The sequence below is a fragment of the Triticum dicoccoides genome, chromosome 5B (genome assembly GCF_002162155.2).
Source record: "Triticum dicoccoides isolate Atlit2015 ecotype Zavitan chromosome 5B, WEW_v2.0, whole genome shotgun sequence".
Lineage (NCBI taxonomy): Eukaryota > Viridiplantae > Streptophyta > Magnoliopsida > Poales > Poaceae > Triticum > Triticum dicoccoides.
In genome coordinates this window covers 190729498-190747956 of record NC_041389.1, presented here as the reverse complement: position 1 = coordinate 190747956, position 18459 = coordinate 190729498, and the positions used below count along the sequence as shown (strand labels likewise).

At 42.7% G+C, this 18459-nt stretch overlaps 1 long non-coding RNA gene across 1 annotated transcript; it reads left to right on the top strand.

Moving 5' to 3' along the window:
• The first annotated feature begins 444 nt into the window (after window positions 1-444).
• On the top strand, window positions 445-2681 carry LOC119305334. Its single transcript, XR_005148623.1, has 4 exons — window positions 445-579; window positions 1255-1358; window positions 1911-2024; window positions 2359-2681. It is a non-coding gene; the product is annotated as an uncharacterized LOC119305334 (long non-coding RNA).
• Window positions 2682-18459: the final 15778 nt, after the last annotated feature.

Sequence of the window (18459 nt, the reverse complement as noted above, 5' to 3'; positions counted from 1 at the left end):
GGGTGTGCGACGTGTTTGACGTCAACCGCGGTCGGAGCGTGGCGTGCGGGCGCATGGCAGTTCTACCACACGCCTCTTAGTGGCAACCGCTGACCACGGAATGGCAATCACCGTGCGGGCGAACTCACTCCCACACCGCACACGAGACTCGTCCTACATGGCGCCGAAAACCGGCCTGTTTGCTCCAAGATTCGTGCGTACCGAAGCCAACGGAGATGCTTGCGTGTGGACGGGGTGGTGAACTCCCACACGTGTGGGCGTTAACAATTCCGATGATTTTTAATTAAAAAACCCCGGAAAACACAAGGACACGAGTGGGATACGTGCGTGATAGGCTAGGGATACGGCTGGGCCTATAAACAGCCTCGGCCCATATAGAAGACCTACCAGGGGGTCGCACGAACGAAGGTGCTTCCAGCAGCAGCGAACGACGCGCCACCCTTTCCTATATCTCATCCGCCGCCGCCGCCGCCGCCCCATGGGCTCAATGCCGTCACTGCCGCTGGACTCGACACCACCTCCGCCGCCTGGACTAGACCGGTGACGGCTCTCCCCAGCATCCTCTCCTCCGGACGGCAGGTAACCTCAAACTCATCATCCTCTCATGTCTTCATCTCTGTGATTTTGTTTTCATCCGTTGAGTCGCCGGCTTGTGTAGTTGAACTGCTCAAGATTTGTATGTTATTGCTTTGTGATTTGGAGAGTAAGTGTTACTTTCGGGTGTGTATTCTGCTACTATGTACTAGCTTCTTGTGCTGTGAGGTGTGAACTTAGTGGACCGCATCACAATATATTGTATGCACTGGATCAAGTGGAATTATCCTATAAATTTTAAAGATGTCATGTTTTGTAAACATGCGCGCATACTGATGAATTAGATTGTGTTCATCCTGCACTTTTAAGATGTCATGTTCTGTAAACAGGCGTCTGATTATCTAAGCACGGACACATTATTTGAATCCTGCTGAACACATGCACATTATGTTCAACAACTACAATGACCCTTTTGTATATTGGCTGTTAATTTAGGGCGTACGATACACAGTCGTTGCTATCTGGACGCCCAGTGGAAATCTGTTTCGAGGTTCTGCATGCCATTCACGATTAGGGCACGTACAACCAGGCATGCACTTCACCTGGCCAGACTGTCCACTGACAGACAGCTTAGAACTAGGATTCACACGCATGAGCTAGCTACGCATTTCTCAACTTATTGTTCTGTTAATAACACTAGTACTTCTCCGTGTTAAGCAGGACCAGATTGGATAATGCCAAAAGCCCGAAAGGCCTGCGGTGGACATTGTCATTACCTGAAGATAGCTGACTGAATATTGTGACATCTCTTGGAACATCAAACCGTGGGTGCATGCTTTTGTGGCATCTCATGGAAATTTACTAGGTGTATTGTACGCAGTTTTTGCGAGCTCTCCCCAGGTTTACAATGAGTCTGCTGTGGGTGGCTTGCAGATCTTGTGTTTAGCTGCTCACTTGATTGAATACTAGCACTGCTGCTGCTTTCTACCCAATACTCATGAATGATTTCTGCTTGGCTGCTTGTTGTTCCCAGTCAATTAGCAATTTTAGAATTAAATTAGTTGGGCACGCAATTGATTTAGCACAAATCATCGTTGTATGTGTCTTTCTAGTTCGTCTAGTGATAGTAATTTGCCACAGATTCGGTCTAGCCTAGCACATATATTTCAGGAATGTTAGTATCACAGATTCAGTGTAGCCTAGCACATATCTTTCAAATATGCAAGTATCATAGATTCAGGCTAGCCTAGTGCATACACCTCTCAGGAACATAAGTATCTTGCAGAAAGTTGTATCATTACTTTGAGTTCCTTTGATAAGTTTACTCTTCTACTCGATATACTTACGTGCTCATGTCATTCCATGAATTAATGCAGAGGCAGTGTTGGAGAAGATGGCGTCCCAGATTTGGTAGTAGAGATTGTGAAGAGCAATATGGATATCTACCTTACTGAGAGGGAATGTAGGTGTAATACATAGTGCTTATTATGGTAAGGGTTCTGCAGGCCGTACAACATTTGATGTAAGATCATTTCAGCAGTAGATTGTAATGATGGCTACTGGTTTCTAGGTATATGTTTATGTAGTCATCTGGACATGCTCGCTGATTATTCCTATAGAGTGTGATATATTCTTTATAACTTTTACATGGATGAACCTATTCTGGATAATGAGTTAGCAAGGGTTTCTGACTGCAAAATAATTGGTGATGCTTGTGCTTCAGCATAGTTAATTGCATAAGTTAAAAGTATTTTCTTTCATATTCCAAAATTATATTTGTATACATTTAATCACATAACTGTAAGGTCTAATTTTCTTTTACAGATTCAAAAGAAGGATAATTGAGTTGCAGCTGAATTCTCCGGTGGGATCAAGCAGCAAATAAAAATAGAAGATTTTACTTAGCAATACATGTAGTTTGTAGTTTACAGTGATAGATTGAAAATTGTAATACCATTCGCAAGAACTCTTTCCTTGGTCGAATTGATGCAAATGCTATGGTGTAATATTTTCCATAGTTGTGTTCTCTATAGTCAAATTGATATGAATGATATGTTGTTGCACCAATATATTGGTATTTTTTTAATTGTAATGCATATGTATCCTACACTCTTGTATATTTATAATAAATATATTGATGTTTTTTATTTGTGTATGTGTCGTGCTTCAATTTCTCTCCTTTTTGTGGTGCCAAGCATCATAGTAAAATAATAAACTATTTAAGCAATTGCATCAATTTTATATTAAATAAATATATATTACATAAAAATGGTTACCTAATTTTGTGGTTAATAATTAAAAGAAATACATTAATTATGTTGCCGTACTAGTAGTGTTACTAATGGTGTTACTATAGTTACAAATATGTTACTAGTGTAGTTGACAACTATAGATTATAGTGTTATGATATTTGGATAATATGTTACAAGTTGTGTTACTATAGCTACGAAAATATGTTACCACAATGTTCTACATCTACGAAAATATGTTACTGCAGGTGTTACTGTAGTTTCAAAAATGTGTTACCAGCTCGTTTCATAACACATAATATGCATGTTACTATAATGTAACTGTAACATAATTTTTAATATATTGTAACAATTACTATATGTGACAGTGGACACCATTTAGTAACATGGTCTAATGGAACACATTTCAGAATGTGTTACTACGTGGCTTAGTAACACTATTTTGGGCCTGTAGTAACATAACACCGTGTTACAAAAGCTCTGTCCTGTTGTAATGACCGCCATGAGATATCGACAGTTGTTTAGTATTGGCGCCAGACCTATCAGCTAAGAAGATCAAGTCTCGGAAGAATCTTACCAAGATAAAAGGACAGAAGAATTGGGGAAAAAGCTTATGCCACTATCGGAAGAGCCCAGAGGAGGAATTATCCTGAAGATCTGAGAAGATCGACACTGTCAACAATAAGGATGTAGTATATGAGTTTTGATTGAACCGTAACCAAAGTTTCCAAGGGTGGTAGCACCCTAGACCCTCTGTGACGATCAATGGATTTTGAGGAGACCCCCGAACCCAACCTAATTCTTGCTAGCCTCTCTGAATCTCGAGGGCGAGATTCATTTTAAGGGAGGTAGGTTTGTAACATCCCAAAATTCTCAATTTTGTAATGGTATATTAAATAAATAGTTTTGATTGTTTGTTTGATTGTGGTGTGGTTGTTTGTGTGAAATTGACTGAAATTTGAAACTTTTTGAAAGTTAAATGAGAGGGATGAAATGACTTTCCCAAACTTTCACCTTGCATTTATGATCTCCATGAATTCAAATTCTTTTCAAATACAAAACCCTAGAGAGAAGATGACATGACTTCTTCCATTATAAATGAAAAGGGTTCTGAAAAGATTGAATTTCATTTGGAAATATTTTCAGTTTAGAAACTTTATGCAACTCAATGATTTTCATGAGAGAAGATAAAAGGACTTCTTCAAATCATATGAAATATGAGTTGGAAGTTAAAAAGAATCAAATTTAAAGTCCCTTTGAAATTATTTTCAATTTGGAGTTATTAGGGCTTTATTGAAATTATTTTTCTCCAAAAATAAAATATATGGAAAATAGGATAAATGGGTCCCTACATTAGAAAATCGGAGAAAAATAAATTTGAAATCATTTTGGTATTTTAAAAATGATTTCTATGGGGTTTTATTGCTCCAGTAGCACAATTTGGTTTATACGAATTTTTGTGATTTTATTTGACTCTGAAAAATAGCTCACGTTGTAGAAAATATTTTCCGGAAAATTTGATATATAATATGCCTATGTACAATTTTATTTTATTTTCGTTACTTAGTTTTTTCCTTTTCTGTTTTTATTTTTTTAAAGGAAACTCTATGTGCGGCCCATAACTATTCGACGCCCACGTGTGCAACATAGTCAGCAGAAAGGCCCGTAACCTTTTTATTTATTTTTTGGTTATGCTTGGAGAAAAAAAGATATTACTTTCAAAAATATATTTTTTTTCTTAAAAAAATGAAGCACGCGTGCGCTGGCCGGCCGAACCCATGCGTTTTTCTCTTTTCTATCTTTTCGTCTATGTTTAGTCCCACATTGCCTAGCCTTTCACTCCTAAACCTCTTTTCCACCTATAAATATAGAACCATAGAGCCTCCAAAAATCATTCGATTCGGGTTAAATCAATATTTTGGTTTGACTAGATTTACTAAAGAAAAATATATTTCTCCTCTCCGGCGGGACTTCTAGAAGTTGTCTCCTCTCTCTGAAGTCGTCTTTTCTCTACCTTATAAAGGTATCTTTCTTTGTATTTTTTTATATACTCTTGTAGCTTATTATGTAGATATTTTTCTTCCGTAAAACAGTTTGGCCCTGATTTTTTAAATACCCATAACTTTCTACTCGTTCATCCAAATTAGACGAAACCAACGCCAATATTTTCGTATTGATTCCACCTATCTAGTGAATCTATCAAATAAACTTTTTACAACTTTAAAATTTCAAAATTTGTTCATATTCATACTCAAATTTCTTTTGATCATATCTTTTTATCCGTACCTCCGTTTTTGATGAAAGCAACGCCTAAATCTTTGTAACGACTGTCAGCGTCCTGGATCTGGGGGTATCTAGTCCTGCCTGTCTGCGGCCCACCACGAGGCTCCATCGATGGCCTGGTGCAGCCCAGCTTCGACATCAACACCACAAGATCCTTGTGAGGGACCAAGCCTCGCGAGGCGGACGACGCCAAGACCCCCGGAATAGTTGGCCTCCTAAGGGGCGGAGAGTTCTATGCAGCTACCTCATGAGGCTCAGCTGACGTGAGCCATGGCGACCAAGGCCAGGCGGGCTCTAGGCGGGCGCCAGGCAGGTGCAGAGTGCGGGTTTCCTCTTTGGTGCAAGGGAGTGATAACCCACAAGTGTAGGGGATCGCAACAGCTGTCGAGGGTAAAGTATTCAACCCAAATTTATTGATTTGACACAAGGGGAGCCAAAGAATATTCTTGAGTATTAGCAGTTGAGTTGTCAATTCAACCACACCTGGATAACTTAGTATCTGCAGCAAAGTGTTTAGTAGCAAAAGTGGTATGATAATAATAGTAACGGTAGCAAAAGTAAAGATAAATGTTTTTGGGTTTTTGTAGTAGTTGTAACAGTAGCAACGGAAAAGTAAAAAAGCGAAGAACAATATGTGAAAAGCTCGTAGGCAATGGATCAGCGATGGATAATTATGCCGGATGCGATTCCTCATGCAATAGTTATAACATAGGGTGATATAGAACTAGCTCCAGTTCATCAATGTAATGTAGGCATGTATTCCGTAAATAGTCATACGTGCTTATGGAAAAGAACTTGCATGACATCTTTTGTCCTACCCTCCCGTGGCAGCGGGGTCCTTATGGAAACTAAGGGATATTAAGGCCTCCTTTTAATAAAGAACTAGAACAAAGCATTATAGTGAATGCATGAACTCCTCAAACTACGGTCATCACTGAGAAGTATCCCGATTATTGTCACTTCGGGGTTGTCGAATGATAACACATAATAGGTGACTATAGACTTGCAAGATAGGATCAAGAACACCTATATATTCATGAAAACATAATAGGTTCAGATCTGAAATCATGGCACTCGGGCCCTAGTGACAAGCATTAAACATAGCAAAGTCATAGCAACATCAATCTCAGAACATAGTGGATACTAGGGATCAAACCCCAACAAAACTAACTTGATTACATGGTAAATCTCATCCAACCCATCACTGTCCAGCAAGCCTACGATGGAATTACTCACGCACAGCGGTGAGCATCATGAAATTGGTGATGTTGGATGGTTGATGATAATGACGGCAACGAACCCCCCCTCTCCGGAGCCCTGAACGGACTCCAGATCAGCCCTCCCGAGAGAGATTAGGGCTTGGCGGCGGCTCTGTGTCGTAAAACGCGATGAAACTTTCCCCCTGATTTTTTTCTCCCTGAACGTGAATATATGGAGCTGGTGTTGAGGTCGGTGGAGGTCCAGGGGGCCCACGAGATAGGAGGCCGCGCCCTAGGGGGGCACCCCCATGTCTCGTGGACAGGCTGTGGGCCCCCTGGCATTGATTCTTTCGCCAAAAATTCTTATTAATTCCAAAAAGTGCCTCCGTGGATTTCCAGGACATTCCGAGAACTTTTCTTTTCTACATATAAAACATCATGGTAGTTCTGCTGAAAACAACGTCAGTCCAGGTTAGTTTCATTCAAATCATGCAAGTTAGAGTCCAAAACAAGGGCAAAAGTGTTTGGAAAAGTAGATACGTTGGAGATGTATCAACTCCCCCAAGCTTAAACCTTTGCTTGTCCTCAAGCAATTCAGTTGATAAACTGAAAGTGATAAAGAAAAACTTTTACAAACTCTGTTTGCTCTTGTTGTTGTAACATGAAAAGCCAGCATTCAAGTTTCAGAAAAAATAATGAACTAACAATACTCACAGTAACACATAGGTCTCACAATTACTCATATCAATAACATAATCAGCTAGCAAGCCATAATAATAAAACTCGGATGACAACACTTTCTCAAAATAATCATAACATGATATAACATAATGGTATCTCGCTAGCCCTTTCTGAGACCGCAAAACATAAATGCAGAGCACCTTTAAAGATCAAGGACTGACTAAACATTGTAATTCATGGTAAAAGAGATCCAGTCAAGTCATACCCAATATAAACCAATAGTAATGAATGCAAATGACAGTGTGCTCTCCAGCGGGTGCTTTTAATAAGAAGGGTGATGACTCAACATAAAAGTAAATAGATAGGCCCTTCGCAGAGGGAAGCAGGGATTTGTAGAGGTGCCAGAGCTCATTTTTAAAATAGAGAGTGAATAACATTTTGAGCGGCATACTTTTGCTGTCAACGCAACAACTATGAGATTGTTGTATCTTCCATACTACATGCATTATAGGCAGTTCCCAAACAGAATGGTGAAGGTTTATACTCCCCCAACCACTAACAAGCATCAATCCATGGCTTGCTCGAAACAATGAGTGCCTCCAACATACAACAGCCCTGGGGGATTTTTGTTTAGTTATTTTGATTTGCTTTGATCTTTTTGGATCATGGGACTGGGCATCCCGGTTACCGGCCCTTTCTCGTGAATGAGGAGCGGAGTCCACTCCTCATGAGAATAACCCACCTAGCATGGAAGATATAGACAGCCCTAGTTGAAACATGAGCTGCTCGAGCATACAAAACAGAATTTCATTTGAAGGTTTGGAGTTTGGCCCATACAAATTTACTTGGAACGACAGGTAAATACCGCATATAGGTAGGTATAGTGGACTCATCTGGAACAACTTTGGGGTTTAAGGAGTTTGGATGCACAAGCAGTATTCCCGCTTCGTACAGGTGAAGGCTAGCAAAAGACTGGGAAGCGACCAACTGAGTGAGCGACAACAGTCGTAAACATGCATTACAATTAATTCACACCGAGTACAAGCATGAGTAGGATATAATCCACCATGAATATAAATATCATGAAGGCTATGTTGATTTGATTCAACTACATGCGTGAACATGTGCCAAGTTGAGTCACTCAATTCATTCAAAGGAGGATACCATCCCATCATATTGGCACGTAAGGTAAACAATTATAACTCATAGCTAATCAAGCATGGCACAAGCAACTATAATCTCTAAATGTCATTGCAAATATGTTTACTTCATAATAGATAACCCAGGAATGATGAATCATCATATTTACAAAAACAAGAGAGGTCGAGTTCATACCAGCTTTTCTCATCCCAATAAGTCCATCATGTATCGTCATTATTGCCTTTCACTTGCACGACCGAAAGTTGTGTATAATAATAAGAGTGCACGTGCATTGGACTAAGCTGGAATCTGCAAGCATTCACTCAAGAAAGAAGACAAGTAATATGGGCTCTAAATTAAATAAACAATCATGCATATAAGAGCCAGTAAGCATTTTCAATATGGTCTTCTCGACCCCCAAAAGAAAGAAAAGAAAATAAAACTATTTACACGGGAAAGCTCCCAACAAGTAAGAAGAAGAACTAGAAATATTTTGGGTTTTCATTTTAATTTCTACTACAAGCATGGAAATTAAACTAACTAATTTTTTTGGTTTTTCTCAAGGTTTATCAAACACACAAGAAGAAAACTAGAAAAAGAAATTTAAACTAGCATGGATAATACAATGAAAGAGTATGAGCACCGACGACTAGTGTGTGAAAATGAATGTAAAGTCGGTGAGAAATACGTACTCCCCCAAGCTTAGGCTTTTGGCTTAAGTTGGTCTAATACCAATGACCGCCTGGCTGATATCCATAAGATAAACTGGGGTCGTACTGAGATGCAGAGACCACCGCCTCCTGAGCAGCAGCGTCTTGGCGAGCTGCCTCCATTCCCCTCTCATATTCAGTTGCTTCCTCCCTGGTGACAACATATCTTCCTTTTGCCTGATAATCAAAAAGGTAGGGGGCAAGAAGAGTAACAGGGACGACATTGCGCCTGTCATAGATTAGTCGATAATGGAGGAATTGTTCATTCCTCTCAAGAAAATGATGATCAAACGTAGCTTCTTTATCCAAATAAACAGGAGGTACAATCATATCCCCCTCTCGTGGAGCTATGTTAAGAAAGTTAGCCACACAGGTTGCATAAATTCCTCCAAAGAAATCACCCCTTCTACTACTATTCTGCAACCTACGTGCAGCTATTGCCCCCAAGTTATAACCTTTATAACCTGACATAGCACTCTTGAGGACCCAAAGATCAGGGACACACATGTGACATGCTTCGTCCTTACCGTTAATGCATATACCAATGAAAAGAGCAAAATAATGTCACTTCGGGGTTGTCGGATCATAACACATAATAGGTGACTATAGACTTGCAAGATAGGATCAAGAACACACATATATTCGTGAAAGCATAATAGGTTCAGATATGAAATCATGGCACTCAGGCCCTAGTGACAAGCATTAAGCATAGCAAAGTCATAGCAACATCAACCTCAGAACATAATAGATACTAGGGATCAAACCCTAACAAAACTAACTTGATTACATGGTAAATCTCATCCAACCCATCACCGTACAGCAAGCCTGCGATGGAATTACTCATGCACGGCGGTGAACATCATGAAATTGGTGATGGAGGATGGTTGATGATGACGACGGCAATGAATCCCCCTCTCCGGAGCCCCGAACGGACTCCAGATCAGCCCTACCGAGAGAGATTAGGGCTTGGCGGCGGCTCCGTGTCGTAAAACGCGATGAAACTTTCTCCTTGATTTTTCTCTCTCCGAGACGGAATATATGGAGTTGGAGTTGACGTCGGTGGAGGTCCAGGGGGCCCACGAGATAGGAGGCCGCGCCCTACGGGGGGGGGGGGGGCGCCTTAGGCCCTGGGCCCCCTGCCATTAATTCTTTCGCCAAAAATTCTTATTAATTCCAAAAAGTGCCTCCATGGATTTCCAGGACATTCCGAGAACTTTTCTTTTCTACACATAAAACGACATCATTGTAGTTCTGCTGAAAATAGCGTCAGTCTGGGTTAGTTTCATTCAAATCATGCAAGTTAGAGTCCAAAACAAGGGCAAAAGTGTTTGGAAAAGTAGATACATTGGAGACGTATCAAGATCGGAGATGGTGATTTATCAGTATTGTAGTAGTTTCATATTATTCTTAGGAGTTGCTGTTATATCATGGTAGTTGTTAATTTAATTAACCTGCTTAATGCTATGTTGTTGTCTTGCCTTGATGTTTTTTGTTGTTGTGAGCTTGCAAGTACATTCAATGTACTGACCTGGCGTGTCATGCCAGATTGCAGGTGATGCCGTGATTGCTTGATTGCTTGTCGTGGTTTCCGTTCGTGCGAGCTAGATTGTGTGTGAGCTAGATCGTGTCCCAGCCAGAGTCCCTGCGGAGTGGAGTTCACCACCTTCGTCGTTGTTCCGCTGCTAGAAGATTTCCGCTGCTACGAGTTGTTCTGCTGCTAGCATAGAGCAAGTGTAGTATCGCAGGTGTAGTGTCACCGTGCTGATGTGAACCTTTGTAACATCAGGCCTTTGTATTTATTCATGTAATAATAGAAAGCTGGTTTGTTCTATGTCAAGCAGTGCCGTGTTCCAGAAGACTTCTCCTCGATCTCTGGGCTGGAATATGGGGCGTTCCGGTTTCCTCCAGTCCCGTCTATCGTCTCGGTAATGGACATGTTTCTATCCCGGACCATTCTTTTATCGTGTTGGCAACCCTTAATGATCTTATTTATCAAGAAAGGGCAATGTCAGCAGCCTCAATTTTTCCCCGCTCTCCTATTTCTTGGACGAGTACGGATCTTTTTCCGTCCGCTTGATAATAATCTGGTTGCGAACTTCGTGTCCCACTGCATGATTACCGAGTACGTCCTCGCCTCTGAGCTAGTTCATCTTGCCACCTGGCTAAGCTAGCACTTGGTGTAGCGCTATTTACACCAACTATTCCACACATTTATTCGTCCTCGTGCACATCGTCACAGCATGCTAGACCGTCTGGAGATCCCGCAAAATTCGTGTGCTTAAGTAGGCATGCATATTGTGTGACTAGCAGTAATATGTGACATTGATTGTGTGTGAATTGTTTGTTGTTGCGTGCTTTTGTTAGTTGAGTTTTCTTTTGCTTGTTTCTTTTTGGGCCCTGGTGTTACATTATTTTCCCCTATAAAGAGTTGCTCATCCACTGACACCGTACTTCAAGAAGCAATAAGGATTTCAAATATTTGGAAGAAGCTCAGCTAAACATTTTGGTCTACCCAGTCAACTGCACTATGGCATTAATATCTGCTCAGAATACCAATGGTGTGTTGGATTGATTATCAGCATCGAGTCTACATTAGTGCAAAATCCTCATAGTAGTTATGATCCAGTCAGCAGAAAGACAAGTCAGGTACTAGACCTGTCACATCCCTAGTCCTGGTATGCATTAGGCTAGCCCTTCATGTGTGCATCATGTTTAACTTTTGGATGAACTTGAAATGGGGATTGCTCAAACCCTAGCATTAAAGGAATTCACTAGGTTCACCTAAAATACTTTCAGTAAGTCCAAATGGCTTTCAAAAATGTTCATGATTTTTGACAAAGGTGAAAACCTCTACCAAAAATGATGCCAATATTTTTGGGCCATTATGGATTTTTGAATAATCCATATTGTATTTGAATTGGGGCATTTAAATACTATTAATATTTTTAAATGCTCCAACAATTCTGAAAATAGTTAAGGGCCTCTGAAATAATTCATTTAATGCCCACAATTATTTGCAGGATTTATTAAAATGATTTGGGCTATAAACTAAATCAGAAACAAAACTACAGAAATAGAAAAGAGAAACAAAATAGAAAAAAGGGGAGAGAGGCTTACCTGGGCCACTTACCAGCTGGCCCAGCAGTTCGGCCCAGCCGACTGGCCACGCCAGTCGTCCCTCTCCTCTCGCCAGAAGGACAGCGCGCGTGGCCGACGCGCGCGAGCACGCGCCTCGCCAGCTCCTGCTTGCCGCCAAGGGTCTGGATGCCTCTCCCGAGCGCCACGCAACCCTCTAGCCCTCCTACTCTCCCCGTGCCCCTCTCCTCTCTCTCCCCGGAATGCTCTCCCCCTCCTCTGTTCTCCTCACCGAACGCGCCCGCCGCCGCCGACGAGAACCACCATGGCCACCAGCCACCCCACGCCTCGCCTAAGCGCCAAGAAGCTCCGCCTCGTCCCCCTCTTCCTCCTCACCAAGACGGAAGGCGCCGGAAGCCCTGGATGCCGCCAGCTTCGCCGTTCCCCTCCTCGGCCACCGTGGATCGCCGCCGTCAAATCCGTCCCCGTCCGGCCTCCCTCAAGCTCGCCGTCCACCTCTACAGGGTCTACGTGAGCTCTTCGTCCGTTTCCCCCTCTCTGTTTCGTCGTTCGCGCGCCGTAGCTAGGTTATCTACCGAGGCCGAAACCCCACCGCCGCCGGCCATGTCGCCGCTGTCGCTCTAGCTAGCGTAGCTCGCGTCCGACCTCAGGCCCGTGCTCAAGAGCTCCCCAGAAGGCCAAGTCCACCACCCGTTTCCCCTCCCGTGCACCCTAGTGCCGAAACCGCTGAGACCCGAACTCCGGCCGCCGCCTTTGAGCTCGCCGCCGTCGATATAGGTCGCCCTCGGCGTAACTGACTGCACCACTCGACGCGCTGGATCACCAACTGCCCGTAGGTGGTCTCCTCCGCTCGTTTGGACGCCGGAGCGCGAAACCCGAGACCCTCCAGAGTGCCTCCGCCGCGTTCTGGTCGCCGCCGGCGTAACTCCGGTGACGCTGACGTGGCAGTTCCATTAGCCGCTAATGACCACTCTAAACACCCCCTTGAGCCACTGCCATGTGGGCCCCGAGCCTAATTAGATTAGTTTAATTTTTCTGTTTAGATTAGTACTAACCTGTGGACCCCACGTGTCAGATTTTGACTTAGTCAAGTCAACGTTGACCGGTCCCACATGTCATCCACCTAAACCAGCCTGAGACGCTGACCAGTGGGACCCAGGGTCAGGTTTGACCGGACCAGCCCTAGTTGACTTGATGACGTCACACTGACGTCATGCTGACGCAATAATTCCTTTCTGAAATTTAAATAAATCTTAAATGATTTATTATTTCATAAAATTGTATAAACTTCTAAAATTCATAGAAATTCAACTGTAACTCTAAATGAAATAAATTATATATGAAAAAATGATCAGAAAAATCCAATCTATCCATCTGTACCATTTTCATGCATGTTAGAACAACTTATAGCTGCTGTTTAGCACAAATCATATAAATGGCATTTGAAATTTCACATATGGAGTTTGGATTTGAACTTAGGGTTCAAACCAACTTCATTTAACTTTGTTGCTAGCTGCACTAGCTCAAAACACCAGCATGTTGCCATGTCATGATCATGCATCATAATGTGCATTGCATTGATTGTGTTTCTCTCTGTTGCCGGTAATTGTTCCCTCTCCGTAGACGTGGTTTCGACGATGAGATCGATGACACCGATGAAGAGTTATATTATCTTCAGAAGTGCTAGGCAAGCAAAACCCCCTTGTTCATTCCGATACAATCCTACTCTCTCGCCCTGCTCTCTTTTACTGCATTAGGACAACAACGATTCAACTGTTACTTGCTACGGTAGCTGAACCCCTTTATCCTCTGCATGACCTGTCATTTCCACAGTAAATAGATGAAACCCACTAGCATGAGTAGGAGTTGTTTGAGCCCTATTGTGCCTACTCATTCATGCTTGTTTGGCATGCCTGCTACTGCTTAGAGTTGAGTCAGGTCTGATTCATCGGGAATGAATCAGAGGTGGTGAACATGTCCTACTGTGTGTGAGCTAAGTGTGTGAATACGATTTGGTAAAGGTATCGGTGAGAGGCCATGTAGGAGTACATGGTGGGTTGTCTCATTGAAGCCGTCCTTAGGAACTGAGTTCTGTGTTTGTGATCCATGATTCAGCTACTACCATGCATTGGGCCCTGAAATATGACCCCGCTCGACTTCTTATTCACCCTTGTCCTCTGTCCAGGAGTTGCAAGTAGTTTCTGGTGTTTGTAGTATGCTGGAGGCCGTGCGCAGCGCTGACCGAAGGGGTGGGCTGTGATGCGGTAGGCACGTGGCCGGGTATACCGGGCGCCCGTTTGGTGTCACGGAACCCTGTTCACATCGTTTGGGGCTGTGAGCGAAACCCCGGCCGGATCTCCTCATGGATGGAACCCGAATAGGCGATAAACCTGGACTAGAGACTTGAGTGTTTAGGTAGGTCGTGGTCTACACCCACGTCGGCTTTCGCTTGAAGTCTGCCGAGCACATGTCGTGTGCAGACGCTAAGTGGTGGAAACATGTATGAAGAAGTACACCCCTGCAGGGTTAACATCATCTATTCGAATAGCCGTGTCTGCGGTAAAGGACTTCTGGGTTGCCTATAACAGTTCATAGACAAGTGAAAGTGGATACTCTAAAATGCGCAAGATAAGCGTGAGTGCTATGGATGGCGTTCTCGTAGGGAGACGGGAGCGGATCCATAGTGGTGTATTGATATGGTGAATATGTGGACTCGTGTGCGCCACCTCAAAAGAGTTACTTGCAGTCGTAGTTCAGGATAGCCACCGAGTCAAAGCTGGCTTGCTGCAGTTAAACCCCACCATCCCTTTGTTGATAATGATGCATATGTAGTTAGTTCTGATGTAAGCCTTGCTGGGTACATTTGTACTCACGTTTGCCTATTTTATGTTTTTGCAGAGAGATTTCGGTCTCGCTAGTAGTTCCGCGTGGACTTCGACGTTTAGCTTGTTACCTCAGCTACGATCTTGTGCCCTCGGCAGGATCTGGTAGATAGTCAGGATTTTCAGCCTTTTCCATTTATAGATGTCTGTACTCAGACATGATAGCTTCCGCTTGTGCTTTGATTTGTATGCTCTGAATGTTGGGTCATGAGACCCCTGTTTGTAATATCTCGCTCCTCGGAGCCTAATGAATACATACTTGTGTCGTAGAGTCATGCTGTGATACCTTGTTGTATTTGCACATATCGAGCATATTGTGTGTATGATTGAAATGCTTGGTATGCGTGGGATCTGACTATCTAGTTGTTTATCTTTAGTAGCCTCTCTTACCGGGAAATGTCTCCTAGTGTTTCCATTGAGCCATGGTAGCTTGCTACTGCTCCGGAACACTTAGGCTGGCCGGCATGTGTCCTTCTTCGTTCCTGTGTCTGTCCCCTCGGGGAAATGTCACGCGACGAATACCGGAGTCCTGTTAGCCCGCTACAGCCCGGTTCACCGGAGTCCTGCTAGCCCAGTGCTACAGCCTGGATTCACTCACTGATGACCGACACGTTCGATGTTGGGTCATGGATGCCTGTCCCTGTAAGTTTGTGCCACTTTGGGTTTACGACTAGCCATGTCAGCCCGGGCTCCTTATCATATGAATGCTAGCGACACTATCATATACGTGAGCCAAAAGGCGCAAACGGTCCCGGGCAAAGGTAAGGTGACACCCGTGGGGATACCATGCGTGAGGCCGCAAAGCGATATGAGGTGTTACAGGCTAGATCGATGTGACACTGAGGCGGGGTCCTGACAAGACCAACGATATATTTTCAGACAGAGGTATGGGTAATATACAAAATTTTGGCTCAGCAATGCATGATGCTTGAAATATGCTATCATCGGAAATAAAGTCAGAATGTGATATGCTAAAGGAAGGCAGTCAAACCATTTTTCTCATGCAAATAATCAGCCTCAGAATATTATGGGCGTATGTATGGATTTTAGTCTACATATCAGTATGAAGTTTTGGATATAAGAAACTCAGTCTTCTTCCACACACTATAGGAAGAAATTTATTATGCAAGTCTCCTCCATTTTCCTCCGCATGTTATATATGTGAACCATTTCCGGTCCATGATACCCGGTCTTTCTCAGTAAGATACCTGGGTAAGCTTTTGACATACGGGAATAAAATTTTCTCAACAAGCAAACCTGAGGAGAAGCTTCTCACGTACGGAACTCAGGCTTCTCCAGCACAATAATCAGAGCAAGCTTTGTGTGTAAGCTATAGAGCCTTCTTCTGCAAGATACCCAAGCAAAAGATTTGAGCAGAAGTTAACAAGCCTTCCTCAGCAAGCTACTTGGATGGCTTCTCTCGTAAGCCATTCAGTCCGCGTCAGTACCACAATATTGCACCATCCTCCGAGATTATATGTTGAGTTGCCGATGTATGGCAGTACTACTCAAGAACCAGACTTGCAATGATTTTGTCAGAGGTACAATTCAGTCAAAACATATGCCTACCGCAAGGATCGAGTGATCGGTGGCATGTCCTTCTTATATATGGTGAGCATGTATCCCCAGTCATATTAGTCACCCATATGAGATGCGACAGTGATCAAATAGACACACCTAAGAAAAGTAAGGATTCAACAACCTCCCCAGTCAGGCAAAGGAAAATAAGCAAAAATACATCTCATGTGATGCAAGAAGCGATAATAATTGGAGATGACATCATAAAATCAACAGTCTTGACAATGGTCATCAATATTATTATTCCCGCAATTGACAAGGAGATATTATAAAACCTTGTCACCTTCTTGTATGATTGGCCTCAGCAATGAGCTCTATACAGCTACCAACCCCGGGTATATGTCATATGTGTGCGGACTCAGGTCAGAAAACAAGGAGGAATAATGTCAAAAATATTGCACTAATCACGTCCATGGTCATACAAAGAATCAAGGATATGTGTGGCCAAGTTGTTTTAGTAAGGTATCCTAACCAAGAAAATCAGGACCATAAAAAGGATGAGACTGATAGCAAAGCATGATGATTTTTGCATGACCACCAGGGTCCGGATACCCAAATCAGTTGAAAGCCATAATTCCATATGGATCCACAAAGGCATACTCTCAGCGACCTACTCATTATACAAGGATTTTCATATCCCGCTAACCCGCTTGACATGGTTAGTGTGGAATACCCAAGTCTGTTCTGTCAGATCCAAGATTCCTTTGCAACCTCAACAGTTTGACCTCAGCGATAGTGTTAAAGCATATCACAGCCTATTACCACAGATGGGTATATCAATCACATGAGAAAACATCGAAAGCCGAACAATCAGCTTAGACCCGGTATACTCACCGACAGAATCAAGTACCTGGTCAGGGTGTCAGGAAAAGCATTTGTCTGTTAGCACCTGTAAGGGCCAGTCTCGAGATGTAAATAATTGAGGTTTGACGCAGCTATAATTCCATACACCAATGTGTTGCTCACGACAGAAGGCAATCAAACCGTGGGTACATATCTCATGCTCGAGCCAAAGGCATAAATCAAGATAAATCAGTGCCACCTGTGAGCAGTCAGATTCCATCAGGAGATGGCCATGATAATTCTCAACATTTATTGAAACCAGAAGACATGCATTTATTTGAAGCAACCACATGACAGAAGCAAAAAGGTTTTCATGATCAAAAGAAAATTTATGCTCAGATCCATTCGATACCACCGCAGATATGAGAAAATTCCCATCAACAAAAAGATTTGGTATATGAGCAAAGACCCGTCAGAATTTGGGAAAGGTGAAGCAAACCACCCCAGATCAAGGTAAGTTGATCATCTGAAATTCTTGGGGGAACAATAAATAAAGGAAAAAGGATACCCAAGTTGGAGACGATGTCCTCAATTCATACTTGTTCCCCGAGCAACCAAATCTCGAGGATGAGATTTCTTTAAGGGGGGAAGGTTTGTGACAGCCTGGATTTTGGCCCTTTTCTTTTTCTTTGGATTTATTTGGTTTTTGCTCTGTTTTTCTTTTTGGAGTGGTTCTGTGGCCTTGCCATCTGGGAGATCATCCTCATTTCCTCCTCCCAAGTGGCTCATCATTCTCAAAACCTTGCCAAAGATCATGTCACTTCACTCCTTGACCAAACCCTAAAGTCTTTTTCTAGGGAAAATTCCTTTTTCATTAAAGGAATAACCCTATCTGCCCTAGGTTGTGAAGCAACCTATATTTCTGTCCATCCAAAAATCCCCAAATAATTCTCATAATTCCTTTGGGTCAAATATAGATCAAATATGCCCAAACATTGCCTTGGTCAGTTCAAAAATAATTCCCCAATGTTCCTTTTTCCATTCTACCCTGAATGGCACTTTGTGAAGGAAGTGTTATTTATATTTATCCTATTGACTCCCAACCTTTTTGGGCATGTTTATATGTCCAAATAATTGCCCCATGCACAAGTTCAAATTTATTTGCCTAGCCAATCTTCCTTAGTGAATTTTCAAAGTTTCTGTCAAACAGAAGGCTTTGTGAAGGAAGTACTAGCTAGGAGTACCCAAATGACTTGAACTTTTGCACACTCCTTACTGTGCTCATATTAAACCCCCTTCACCCATTTGTAGCCCTATCCAATCA